The sequence below is a fragment of the Budorcas taxicolor genome, chromosome 17 (assembly GCF_023091745.1).
Source record: "Budorcas taxicolor isolate Tak-1 chromosome 17, Takin1.1, whole genome shotgun sequence".
Classification (NCBI taxonomy): domain Eukaryota; kingdom Metazoa; phylum Chordata; class Mammalia; order Artiodactyla; family Bovidae; genus Budorcas; species Budorcas taxicolor.
In genome coordinates, this window is record NC_068926.1 from 45,634,320 (window position 1) to 45,648,156 (window position 13,837).

General features: G+C 47.0%; 1 pseudogene; it reads left to right on the forward strand.

The window, feature by feature from the left end:
- Positions 1-10,999, forward strand: part of LOC128062094 (sec1 family domain-containing protein 1-like) — a 32,518-nt pseudogene extending 21,519 nt beyond the window's left edge.
- Positions 11,000-13,837: the final 2,838 nt, after the last annotated feature.

Here is a 13,837-nt window from a genome sequence, read left to right on the forward strand (position 1 = left end):
TTGAGTTTTTCTTCACTTTCTGCCATAAGGGTGGTGTCATCTGCTTATCCGAGGTTATTGATATTTCTCCTGGCAATCTTGATTCCAGCTTGTGCTTCATCCAGTCCAGCATTTTGCATGATGTACTCTGCAAAGAAATTAAGTAAGCAAGGTGACAATATACAGCCTTGATGCACTCTTTTTGGGCTTCCCTGGTAGTTCCCCTGCTAAAGAATCCACCTGCAATGTAGGAGACCCTGGTTCGATTCCTGGGTCAGAAAGATCCCCTGGAGAAGGGATAGGCTATCCACTCCAGTTTTCTTGGGCTTCCCTGGTGGCTCAGCTGATAAAGAATCTGCCTGCAATGAGGGAGACCTGGGTTCGATCTCTTGGTTGGGAAGACTCCCTGTAGAAGGGAAAAGTTACCCACTCCAGTATTCTGGCCTGGAGAATTCCATGGACTGTGTAGTTGCAAAGAGTCAGACACACCTTTCACTTTCCCAATTTGGAACCAGTCCATTGTTCCAGGTCCTGTTCTAACTATTGCTTCTTGACCTGCATACAGATTTCTCAGGAGGCAGGTAAGGTGGGCTTGTATTCTCATCTCTTTAACAATGTTCCACAGTTTGTTGTGATCCACACAGTCAAAGGCTTTGGTGTAGTCAGTGAAGCAGAATTAGACGTTTTTCTGGAATTCCCTTGCTTTTTCTATGATCCAGTGGACATTGGCAATTTGCTCTCTAGTTCCTCTGCCTTTTCTAAATCTAACTTGATCATCTGGAAGTTCTCGGTTCACATACTGTTGAAGCCTGGCTTGGAGAATTTTGAGCATTACTTTGCTAACCTGTGAAATGAGTGCAATTGTGTGGTAATTTGAACATTCTTTGGCAATGTCTTTCTTTGGTATTGGAATGAAAACTGACCTTTTCCAGTCCTGTGGTCACTGCTGAGTTTTCCAAATTTGCTGGCGTATTGAGTGCAGCACTTTCACAGCATCATCTTTTAGGATTTGAAAGAGCTCAACTGGAATTCCATCACCGCCACTAGCTTTGTTCATAGTGATACTTCCTAAGGTCCACTTGACTTCACATTCCAGGATATCTGGCTCTAGGTGAGTGATCAAACCATCATGGTTATCTGGGTTATCAAGATCTTTTTTGTATAGTTTCTTTTGTGTATTCTTGCCACCTCTTTTTAATATCTTCTGCTTCTGTTGGGTCCATACAATTTCTGTCCCTTACTGTGCTCATTGTTGCATGAAATGTTCCCTTAGTATCTCTAATTTTCTTAAGTGGCAAACCACTTCAGTGTTCTTGCCTTGAGGACCCCATGAACAGTATGGGGTTATTAGAGAATTTGTTTAATAAATCAATTTATAACCCTGCCAGGTGGCTCATCCAATCATGGGATAAATGTTGAAGGTCATTCTCTTTTCACCCTTACTTGTGTGTCTGTCATTGAACCTAAAATTTCATCTGGAGATAAAGTCAGTGATGTAAGCTACAGATCCTTTGTGAAGGGGAGCAGGCCCAAGGGTCCACTCTGGCTCCCGTAAGTCAGGGAAATGCCCCTCCCTTTCTTCTCCCCTGAGATGCCCCAGAGGACTCCTGATCTCTTCCCTCTTTGTCTGCACTCAGGAGGAACACAGGAGCCTGGTTCCTCTTCCTTGGAGCCTGGAGGTGAGGCTGGAGCCCTGGGCGTGAGGCTGGAGCCCTGGGCTTGCTCCCTGCCCACTCCAGCAGGCACCAATCCCTGCTGGCCACTACGATGATGTGCATAAAGCACTGTCTGCTCCTGGCCTCCTCGGTGGCTAGAGGTGACCTCAGAGCCAGCCTAGACAAACATTCACAATAGTGGTCTGTCTAGAGCGCCCTGCTCTAGAATCCAGTTTCCTAGCGTTACCGAGTCAAAGCTCACACTGCTCGCCACATGGCAGGCCAACAAATCTGAGAGACAAGGTGTTGAGGCAAGGAATATGACTTTATTTGGAAAGCAGGCAGACCAGGAAGATGACAAACTAGTACCTCAAAATAATTATTTAACGGGGTCTGGGTGCCAGTTTCTTTTATAGAACGTGGTGCTGGGTTGTGGGGGGTGGGGAGTGGCTGGAAAGGTGAAGAAGTAAAATAAAAATGCCATTAATCTTCAACTATCTCCTGGAATGGCCAGCCTCAGGGAGGGGATGTGTTAATTTCTTCCTTCCTGTAGCCATCCACAGATGGACAGGGTCCTGAACAAAGACATTTTGGTTTAACATTCAAGCAGAGGTGCAAGGTTTCCTGAGGCAGGCCATTACGTGTAGACAGTATCCTTTTACCGAACAAAAGCAACAGGAAGCAAAGATTAAATTAAAAAAAGTAGAGCCACTGTGGAGTCAAAATTGGCTCTTCCTTGTAACACAAGAGCCCTGGAGTCACCACTTCCAGTGAGAAGTGGAGGCTTTCTATGCTCACAACACAAGGATTTGAAATGTACAGCCCCACTCAGTGGTGCAGAATGTGATTGTCTCCCTTTCTCTGTAACTGAATTGCATTAGTCTCTAAAAGCTCCATTTCCCCCTTTAATTTGATCATCATGATTTTTACCTTTATCGGGTTTCTCCAAAGTAACCCAGTCCCTCGGGTTTAAAACAATCATTTTGGTGTAAATGACCAATCAGGATTAAGGTTTACCTTCAAACTCCAGATCTGGCTGTTCTGTCTCAGTGCCCTGCTTTTCTTGGTATAAAAGTGGTGTTACAGGAAAGTGGACCTGAATTGTCCGAGGAGACACATGTGCTGACAAAGCAAGAGGTTTTATTGGGAAAGGGCACCTGGGTGGAGAGCAGTAAGGTAAGGGAACCCAGGAGAACCACTCTGCCATGTGGCTTGCGGTGTTGGGTTTTATGGTGATGGGATTAGTTTCTGGGTGGTCTTTGGCCAATCATTCTAATTCACAGTCTTTCCTGGTGGCGCACGCATCACTCAGCCAAGATGGATGCTAGCGAGAGGGATTCTGGGAAGTGGACGGACATGCGGTGTCTCCTATCGACCTTTCCAGAACTATTCCCGTTGGTGGTGGCTTATTAGTTCCTTATTCCTTATCAGGATCTCCTGTCATAAAACAACTCATGCAAATGGTTACTATGGTGACTGGCCACGGTGGGCAGTTTCAATCACTGTGCTTCCCTTAACAGTGGGGGCGGGAGTTGGGGAGACCGGGCTGTGTGTGGGGGTGGGAAATTTCTCTCTGTGGCCACCCAATAAAGCACAGGACCTTCATTTAAATTTGAATTCTAGATAGACAACAGTTTTCAAATTATAAATACATCCTAAAAATTCTTATACTAGACAATACATATATTATTTGCCTATACTGCAGAATTATCTGCATAATCTTTATTTGCTAAATCTGGCAACCCTAACTCTCCCTCATGGTGTTTCTCCCAAACCTTTTGGCTGTGTGGGGTCATCTCTAGCCACCTTGAATCTAGAAATTAAAGCCGGGTGACCCCTCACCACCCTGTCTGCACAGTGAGCCCGCATCACCTACCTGCTAGGAGGAAGATCACAGGGGCAGGAGGAGCACCAAGGACAGCTGACGCTGGTTGATGTGTCAGGATGAAGGAGGAAAGAGACAGAGCAGACTCCATCTTGAAAGCAGGACTCCATCTTGGGCCGGACTATGCCCAGTATCTATGGAAATGACATACCAACTGGAAAACCAGCCCCCCCCGGATGGAAGAGCCCCAGAGCTCATACCTAGACTCTCCCTCGCCTTAAAGAATACCCTAATTATCTGTGTAACCAAACAGAGTCATAAATTCTACTGTGCTTATTGGGGTATGACCACAGGCCTATTGATAATTTTCCACTGTTAACTACCTAAGCTTAAGGCATAAGCAAATAGGCATAGGCATAATCAAAGGGTTATCTTTGATTGTATCTTTCTTTTCCTTTGTTCAGACTAGTTTCATGGAATTTGGGGAGGTGGGTTTGGGCACGTACACTTAGGGTATATAAGGTTTTCATGAAGAATCTAAGCTACTCCATTTTGTTAACAGAAAAACTCCATTTTGTAAGGTTCTGGGAAAAGAGCCTTTGGAAATCCCCTGACCTCACCCCACCACCCACGAGCCAATCGGACCCCAGAACAGAATCTCCTAACTTAACGCTCAGGAACTTGTGGTCTACCTAGGTAATAGGGACCAATCAAAAACCAACACACAACCCTTCAAAAGAAAGTGACCAATCAGACATCCGCCTACCTAGAAATTCTTTTTTTCATGAACACTCCCTGTATAAGCAATGTAACCCCAAACCCGGGGCTCCTCCCTATAGCCGCCGCGTCTGTAACAGTGGGAGCCCCAGCTCGAGCTTGGTGATAAAAACTCTCTTGCTTTTGCATCGGATATTGGCTCCCTGGTGGTCATTGGGAGATTTCGTGACTTGGGCATAACATTCACAAAAATGGATCAGGGTCCTTGGCTAAGAGGAGACTCTGCCTTGGGTCCACCAGTGTGATAAACTGCACTCTGCTATCTGCATTGTCCTTCTGGGTGAGTTTGTTTCCCAGAATGTGTGGCTACAACAAGGACATGGATCCCCTGCTCAGGGTTCTGTCGAACACTCTTTGATGGCAATCTTTGTGGCTGTGTCCACCTCCTCTGGGAACCATGTCCATCCTGGGCTCACTGAGTGTCTGGCTCATCTCTGCACGTTTGGGTGGTGGGCATGGAGGTTGGTGAGCCTCTCCCCAGAGCAGCACAGCACCGTGGCCTGGTGTGGGCAGGTGGCTTTGAGAGAGGCGGTGGGTGGCGAACACCCCATGCCTAAGACACCACAGCTCTTCCGGAAGACCACTGCCTACTGCCCTGCAGGTTTCTGAGGAGCACGGCAGGGGAGGAGTTTCAAGCCCGGGTGGCTAGTGGGAGAGGGAAACGAGGGGCAAAATCAAGGGGTCCGGGGGAGTTGAGATGAATCCTCACAAGAGGGTAGTGTGAAGTGTCACTGCTGGGGCAGTGCAGGTCAGGAATCACCGCTGTCCACCCCCACCATGCTTGTTGGCTACAGTTTGTCATTTAAGCTCAGGTGCAAGTTCTGAGCTTTTTTTTTTTTTTTTTTTTTAAGATACAGTGACTTTATTTCCATCCTCTTACAGTCTCCATCTGGTAAGTATCCTCATCTCTATAAACACAAAAATATTTCAAGAAAGCATGTTATAAGATAGTATATATAAGCAAAAGTTTCATAGAATTTTATTGACCTTAGTTTATGTCCCCAGAAATCCAAAATTTTAAACCAAACTTTAAAGTTTGAGAAATATCCATTAGCTTTATTTAGCATATGTTACACCTTAACAGTTAAAATAACTCACTTTATTTAAATATTTCATCCACCACACTATACAATTTCTAAAAATATTATGAAAGTATTTTGCAGTTGTGTCTTTTTTTTTTAGTTTCTTTTTAATGTGGACCATCTTTAAAGTGTTTATTGAATTTGTTTCAATATTGCTTCTGTTTTATGCTTTGGTCTTTTTGGCCTTGAGGCAAGTAAGATCTTAGTTCCCTGATCAGGGAACTTCCCCCCTGCTGAACTGGAAGGCAAAATCTTAACCACTGGATCACCAAGAAAGTCCCTGTAGTTGTGTCTTTATTGTAGAGATTCGATTTATTTAAGAAAATACTTGTCTGCAGTCCTGTCTGGAAACATCAGGAGCTGTCTGATGTGAAGAAAATTTAGAGACAGAGATTACCATATAGAGTCATTATCAGCTGCAGTGGCTTGGACAAACAGACTCTAGTATCGCTGTCCTCCCGGCCCCAAGGTGGACAGTCTTGGAGTTGCTCCTCATTCTGGGGTCAGCCTCGCTTGGCAGGCTCCTGGGGAAGGCTGACCTCAAGGAGAAGTCAGGAGGAGAGCCAGCTTACTGGCTACTACTAGTCAGCTGCTAGCAGTGCTAGAAGCCAGACCTGGCCAATTTTGTGTGTCCATCATCAAGGTCTTTTTCTTTAAAAAAATATTTATTTATTTTTAGCTGTGTTGGGTCTTAGCTGTGGCGTGCAGGATCTTTGTTTCAGTATGCGGGATCTTTCATTTCAGGCTCACCTGGGCTCCGTAGCTGTTGCATGGGGCTTAAGTTGCTCCCCTGCATGTGGGATCTTAGTTCCCCAACCAGGGATCGAATCTGAGTCCTCTGCTTTGGAAAGTGGATTCTTAATCACTGGATCATGGGGGAAGCTCCTGTCATCAAAGTCTTGTCCTTGATGCCCCTTCACCATCTCTGACGTAGATTTCAACAGCTGACTTTGAAACTCCAAAGCTGAGGGCTATTCACTGGGGACCCAGCTGAGTGAGGTGATCAGGTCTGAAGGAATCACCAGGTCTCACGGCTCCTTCATTTGTTCCATATGTTGACTGAGTGTCTGGTGTGGGCTAATCCAGTGCAAGGGACCACCATAGGTATTTGCACAACAGCATTCTAGCAACAGCATTCTAGCAACATTGTTCACCACAGCCTAAAGAGGAGAGCAATCTATGTCCATTGATGGATGAATGGATACACAATTCATCTATGGTAGAATATTATTCAGCCTTAAAAAGGAAGAGAATTCTTTCAGATGCTATAGTATAAATGAAGTTTGAGGGCATTATGCTCAGTGAAATAAGTCAGTTGCTTACTGTACGGTTCTGTTTATGTGGAGGTCCCGTGAGTGGTCAAGTCTGCAGAGACAGAAAGTAGGGTGGTGGATGCTGGGGACTGGGGGAGGGAGAATAGGGAGTCAGTGTTTAATGGGGACAGAATTGCAGCTTTGAAAGATGAAAAAGTTCTGGATGGGGTGGTGATGTTCACACACAATGCAAATGTTCTTAATGCTACTGAACTGTACAGTCAAGAACAGTTGAGATGGTAAATGTTATGTATATTCTACCACAATTAAACAAAAGAAAACAAAAACTGGCATGATCATTATGTTTGTGGTAATATCACCTTGTCTCCCCTACGCAGGTGTGCCTGTGCGTGCATGCTCTGTTGCTCAGTGGCTCAGCTGTGTCCGACGCTTTGTGACCCCACGGACTGTAGCCTGTCAGGTTCCTCTGCCCATGGGATTTTCCAGGCAAGAATACTGGAGTGGGGTGCTATTTCCTACTGCACCAGGTGTTCACAGGGCTTTGCATTTTATTTCCCCTATAATTTTGTCTATTCTCAAGCATTCAGCGATGAGTCATTGTATAAAGAAATAAATTGTTGGTAATATTTTGTGAGGTCATTTGGGAACCTCCTCTGTGTCTTGGTTTAAAAGTTTTGTGCTTAAGAGTTTGTGAAAGTCATATGGGTCAGCTTGGGCAACAGCTGAAGGCTCTCTTCCTGAATATAGCAGCTGGAAGAAAAAAGAAAAATCAGTGAGAAGATTCTGTGGTCGCCTCAAGTGCCACAGTTTCCAGCATTCCCTGAATACTGGCGTCTTCGGCCAGTGGGGATGAGAGAAGGCAGAGTGGGAGGGGTTGAAGTTCCAGACCCCACTCCCTAGAACCCAGGTTTCCCTGTCCCAGCCCTCATTCTCAGCAAAAGGCTAATACTCTGCCACAAATGCACCCTCCATCCTTTAAAGTAAAATCAAGCTGTGATGTTGCTTCTGTTCCTTATTGATGTGGCAAGAGATATGTTCATTTCACACCGGAAAGGGACATTTGTTAAGGGATACCAAGGTGTACAACCCTTCCCCAACCCACGACCCATACAGCCTTCTGTGAGGCAATTTGAAAATGCACAACTGGTCATACACCTTACACACACATGCACACACCCAGCACATGCTCACTTAATTTTCTCCAGTAAAATTAGCATTCAAACCATGACAATTTAGAGACGGGAGGGGGCCACTCTTTACACTTATGCCAAGTCCACAGATGCCTGCCAGGACTGTCTTGGGCACACCTGGGTATATATCCTTCCACCAAGAGGATTCATCGTGGTCTAGTTTCTTCCTTTTTCTCAGAAGATCTTGTCACCTCTGTCCTCTTCATCTGCATCCCAGCCACACCGGTCTTCTCTCACCTCAGGACCTTTGCACATCCTCTTCTGTAATCTGAGATACCCTGTCTGTCCTGGCTCATTTCTGCAGATCTTTTGGATCTCAGCTTGCATTGTTGCTGCCCCTCCACCTCCCACATTTCATACCAAGTTGAGGGACTTGCCTTATTTTCTTCCTAGCGCATATCAGAGTTGGTAATTACATATTTGTTTTTGTGATTATTTGTTAAATGTAGGCCTTCTCCTCCAGACTGTAGGCTCCATGCAGACAAGACACATGTGCTGCCACTGGATGTTTGCTGAATGTGTGAATGACTCTGTCTCAACACCTTTATTTTATAGGTGGAGAAGGGAAGGCCCAGAGAGAAGGGGATTAAGTCCCTCCAGTCTGATCAGCATCATATCCTAAGGTCCAGAAGTCTTTCTCCTTTGACTCACAGCCCCCCATCAAGGTTAGGTTCTCCCTGCCTAAGCGTGGACCCCTTACAGACTGAGTGAGAATCTATACGCCTTCCCTGGAGAGCACTGAACCTGCCGGCTGTTGCCTTGCAGAGAGCAGAGTGGCAGCCCCCCTGCATGGCCCTCTGCCTTCTACCCAGGGTTTTTGTAGGGGGTTAAGAAACATGTCCCCTCTTCTCCAGGATGTGCCAGGAGACGGTAGACCCTCACTGAGGCCCCATCTCTGGTGACAGGATTTTTGCTCATTTCCAGCCCGGAGTACAGGAGTGATGATGACAAGGCATATTTTGGTTTCCCTGAGAACGGACTTTAATGGCATCGCCAAGCCCTGATTCAGCGCCTTCAATCCCTGTGAAAGAACCTAACCTCCAGGACATCCCATCAAACAAGCTCAGAATAGCAAGAGGGGTTAATGAGCCCATGAATTATCTTGGTGAAATGAAAGGCAAAATGATGGCAGAGTTGAAAAAGGCCATTAGAGGGAACATGAAGAGAAGAAAATAAAATCAGCTCCGCCTCCCCGGCTAAATTCCCTGAAGCATCCCTGATGCACTGCCCTCAGGATGTCCGAATGGGGCCCAGCAGGCGCCTCGCCGATTTCTCAGTGGGCGGCAGCAACAATGACTCATTTTGGGAGAGAAGTGATTTCTCTCTCCATCCACCACATTGAATTTGTCAGTTTAAAAAAGTGAACATTTCTTCTTGCTATTTGCTAGTTTTTAGCTGATTCTTCTCTCTCTCTCTCTTTTTTAGGTAGCTGTACGAGCTCGCCCATTTCGGTAACAAGTGATAGAATTCTAACTTAAACTTCCTTAAGTGAAACATAAAACCTATAAATATGAGATGAATTTCTCGTGGACTGCAGGAATATCTGGGTTTCCTGTCCTCTCGCTCATCTCTGCTTCCCTCCTCTGATCATTGATTTTCCTGTGGGTGGCAGGAGCCAGGGTAAGATGTTTCATTTCAGCCTTGCCCAAGACGGCAAAGCCCGCCCACTGCCGCCTGCTGCTGCCGCCTGCAGAAGTGTTGGCTGACTCAGGCCTCCAAGGAGACTGAGATGATTTCATGCTGGCAAAGCTGCCTCTGTTTACAAATGCTTCACAGTCTCCCAATGACCTGGCAGGGGAACAAAAGTTCTATGGTGCTGTGGAGTCCTGCATGGATAGGACTCTGTGTTGATCCCACAAGCTTGATCCCATCTTCAACCCCTGGGCCCTCACCTTGGCTCGCTGTAACCGTCTTAAAACCCCTTGATTTGCAAGTTCGTGTGCTGGGACAGGTCAGAGCACTCTAGTTATTGGGAATGGGGTGTTAAAGTGAGTTTTGAAAACCTGATGACCTCGGAGAGGGCTCTCACTTGTGCGGTATGTGCATGTGTGCTAAGTCACTTAGGTTGCGTCTGACTCTTTGCGATCCCATGGGCCTGCCAGGCTCCACGGTCCATGGGATTCTCCAGGAAGAATACTAGAGTGGGTAGCCATTCCTCCTCCAATGGGTCTTCCTGTTCCAGGGATCGAACCCAGCTCTCCTGCAGCCCCTGCCTTGCAGGTGAATTCTTTCCCTTTGAGCCACCAGGGAAGCCCCATTCCCCCAACTTGTACAGTATTTGTTTATAAATACTAGACAGCAGTTCTGATCATCCATCTCCCATCATACCCCAGAGACTCCTACTTGCGCCATGGTCCAGACTCAGTGATTATGGAGTGGCTGAAGCCGTTCCCTCCATGGGCTCCATAACGCTTCATCCACTTAGGGCAACTCCGACACTGTGTCCTACGGCCTGTGGGGCCCTACATGGCCTGGCCCCTCCTTGCCTTCTTTATTCAATGCCCATTTCCCCCTGTTAATTCTGCTTCAGCCTCTCTGACCTTCCTGTTGTTCTTTGAACACTCTGGGCTCACTCCTACCTTAGGGCCTTTGCACTTGCTGTTCTACCTGTATGAAAACTATGCCCACATGCCTTGTCCTTTTGGTCTTAAGTCTAGCATCACCTCCTCAAGAGGCCTTCCCGAATGCAGTCTTCTCACACCAACTCACTCTCACGTCACCCTCTTTAATTTTCTTCATTGTACTTGTCACTGTCTGAAATTATTTGCCTGTCTATTTGGAATGTAATTTCTGAGCCCACTGATTACGGAACTTGCTCTGAATCCCAGCATCATAGCTTCCTGTGTGAACTTGGGAGAGTGAATTGGCCTCTCTGTACCTCGGTCTTTCATTTACCAATTAGGGTTAATAAGAGCACCTACCACAGTTGTTATGAAGTCAAGTAACACAGGCAAAATTTTTATAATAGTGTCCGGTTCATAATAAGTCCTAATCCTATGAGTGAAGGCTTGAGTGCTAGGTAAGCCTTTACTCACATGATTGCTCCAGCTGCTGCCCCCCTGCTGCTGCTCCCGTTACCATTGTCAGCATCCCCATCTTCGTCATCTTCAGCACCATCACACCCATCACCATCATCACTATCGTCATCCCCTTCATCATCATCACCACCATCATCACCAACATAGTTATTCCATCACAAGAATATAAACTCAGTTGAATAGAAGCTGAATTGTTTGTTCATTCTTCACAGGGTCTAGAACAGTGCTTGACATGCAGTAGGCATGTAAGAACTTATTGAATGAATGTGGAGTTATTAAATGAACACATGTTCAAATACTCCTGTTGGCATGGAATTCTGCTGCAAAGCTGACATTACGTGGAATAGACTGCTGATTGCTGGAGTGTGGGAGAACAGGGTCAAAAATCAAAACCACCCTCCCACTCACTCTGGATGCTCTTCTAGCCTTGCCTGACTCCCAGCACCTCTGAATCACAGGGGCTCCATGCTGCCTCATTGATTAAATGACCAGGCCCATTCAGTGATGGATTTTGCATCAATTCCATCCCACCCTTGGGAGCAGACCTGGGCAGGAAAGCTCTCTTAAGTAAAGACATTTAATGATAGGTTTGTGACCCTGTGTGAAGGGAGGCAGGGTAGGGAACTCCCTTTTCATTAGCTGAGGCCAGAAGAAGCCAGGTGGGAGGAGGAAAGCGGGCTGGAGCCTACACTGTTCTCTGAGTCAGAGGAGCTTGGCTCACAAAGCTGCCTGTGAGTCGTCTGGGCAGAGGGTATTAGAGTGACTTGTAGTGAGGTGTCCTGAGGCTGATACAAAGAAGATGGGAAACTTCTACTTGACTTTGCAGCCTGTCTGCCTGAAGGCTGCAAGGGAGAAAGGGATGGAGCAGCTTTGGGGCAGCCATCCGAGAGTGCCTGGCAAAGGGAGGGAATTCAGATGCTTGTTCATAAGATTCAGCTCAATGGGTTGCAATAAGAATTCAGGTTCTGTAACACTAGTTGTATTCTACTAATCCAGAAAAAAGAAAATAAGAGAAATACGTTTCATTCATGCATGCTATCAAATTGCATCATTATAAAATGCTCTTTTTTCCCCCTAGATACTTAAATTGCTAATACTCTTGCACAATTTATAGACCAACACCGGAGGTGGTTTTTCCCTCAGTCTTCTCTTCTGTGTATTACGGAAATCTAAAGCCCTCTCCAAGACTCCATATATCCCCTTGGGAAATGGTCTCCTTTGACACCAAGCGGCCTCCACAGCACATAATTCCTCATCCCATATGCCCCGTGTCTATTCTGTTAATAAATGCCCAGAGCTGGGACTCAGCCTTCCTCCTTATTTTCCATGAAAGAAAGATAGGAAGGAAGGGAGTGAGGAAGGAAAGAGGGGTTTGCACAGATCACTCAGCATGTTCCGACGACTGCAGGACCCCTGGCCCAGCCCTTCCTCCTTCTGGATGCTCCTCCCATCTCCTGGCTGATGATCAATTTGAGAGTTATCAGAAAAGACTCCACTTAAAGTTTAATGAATTAACCTATAGGATATTTTCTTCTTTCTGGTCCATATCCCTTTCTCCATTATGTCAACACTGGTTTTACAGCTTTTTAGGGAAAAGTTGATGCTGTGGAATGATTGCGTCACAAATCGTGTTTTGACTTTGGTAGACTCACAGCATAGACTTGGAGGGCTATTGGGTTCATTTTTGTCATCTCCAAATAAGACAACAGTGGCCAGTCTAGACAGTGGTAAGATGAGGTTTGGACAGGAAGCAGGAGAAGAGGGCCTGGAACTGACCCTGTGTTGGTTGAATGAGGTGGGAAGATCTGAGACTACAAGGGGACCTTGCTTTCTTTCCAGGTGGAGCTTTGGAGGCGGGAAGTCTCCTGGGCTCTCTGCCTGCAGAGGGGGGCTATGTCAATGACGATAGCTGCATGGGATCCCCCACATTCCCAGAGTGTCAGAGAAAATTACTTCTGTGACACCAAGGGTATCTTGGCTGGGGGGGGGGGGGGCGGCGATAGAGACTGACATGGGCACCACAGTCAAGATGGTGAGTCTGAAGCAGTTACCACATGGACCACAGTGAGAACCAAGGAGAACAAGGGAGAGCATGGCCTCAGTCATCATGACACCATGAAACTGGGCAGACAACATCAGGTTCCAGACCCCACACCCACCCTCCATTGCCTGGGCCCCATGAAGACCCTCCCCTCCAACAACTTGAGGATGGAGTTGACGAGGGAGACTCTGAGCTGGTCACGCTCCATTTGCTGGCCTCTCAGCTCTGCTCTCTTATGGACTGTAACCCTCAGATGCTGTTAGCATCCTCCTCCATTGAGTCTGGCCTAAAGGGCGGCCCAAGGGGGAGGCTGAGAGGCAGGAGGAGGGGGAAGCAGAGAAACTTCTCCCTCATCCCTCCCTGCCATGTCTGTGGTTCTGGCAGTCCTTCAGGGCCACTGCCCTCCCTGGGTTCTGTGACAATCTCTCCTCCCAGACCAAAGGGAGAGGGTGACCGCCTGCCCTGGCTAGTCCCTGATGTGTAGCCTCCCTGGTGGGTCCCTTGTGCTCTGCCCACAGCTCTGAGAACAAGCTCTTTATGAGACCACCCTGTGAACGCCCTGAGCTGGATCCTCTTCCGTCAGGACTCTGAACGTCTGAACTGGCTGAGATGCACTCATTGACCAAGGTGGCATTTCTCACCCCATGGGGAAATGGAGGCTCAGGCAGGGACAATGGGGAGACTCCCAGGCACACAGAGTTCCCTTGGTGCACCCCTGAATATGCGGTCTGGGGTCACATCTGCTCCAGTTCCCAAGGCCTCCTTTGCACTCAAAGCTACCCCTCTCCTCCTCCTAGAAGTGGCTGCCTGAACCTGCAAACTCAGAATTCCCAGGGACACACTGTGACTGACAGACACTCACAATGAAAACTTGCAGAGCTCATGTAAAGCTGAGTCGATGTGAAGAATCTTCCAGAACAGAGCAGTCCTGGCCTGGGCTGTCTGCCCTTGCTTGGACATTCCCTAGAGTTAGAGG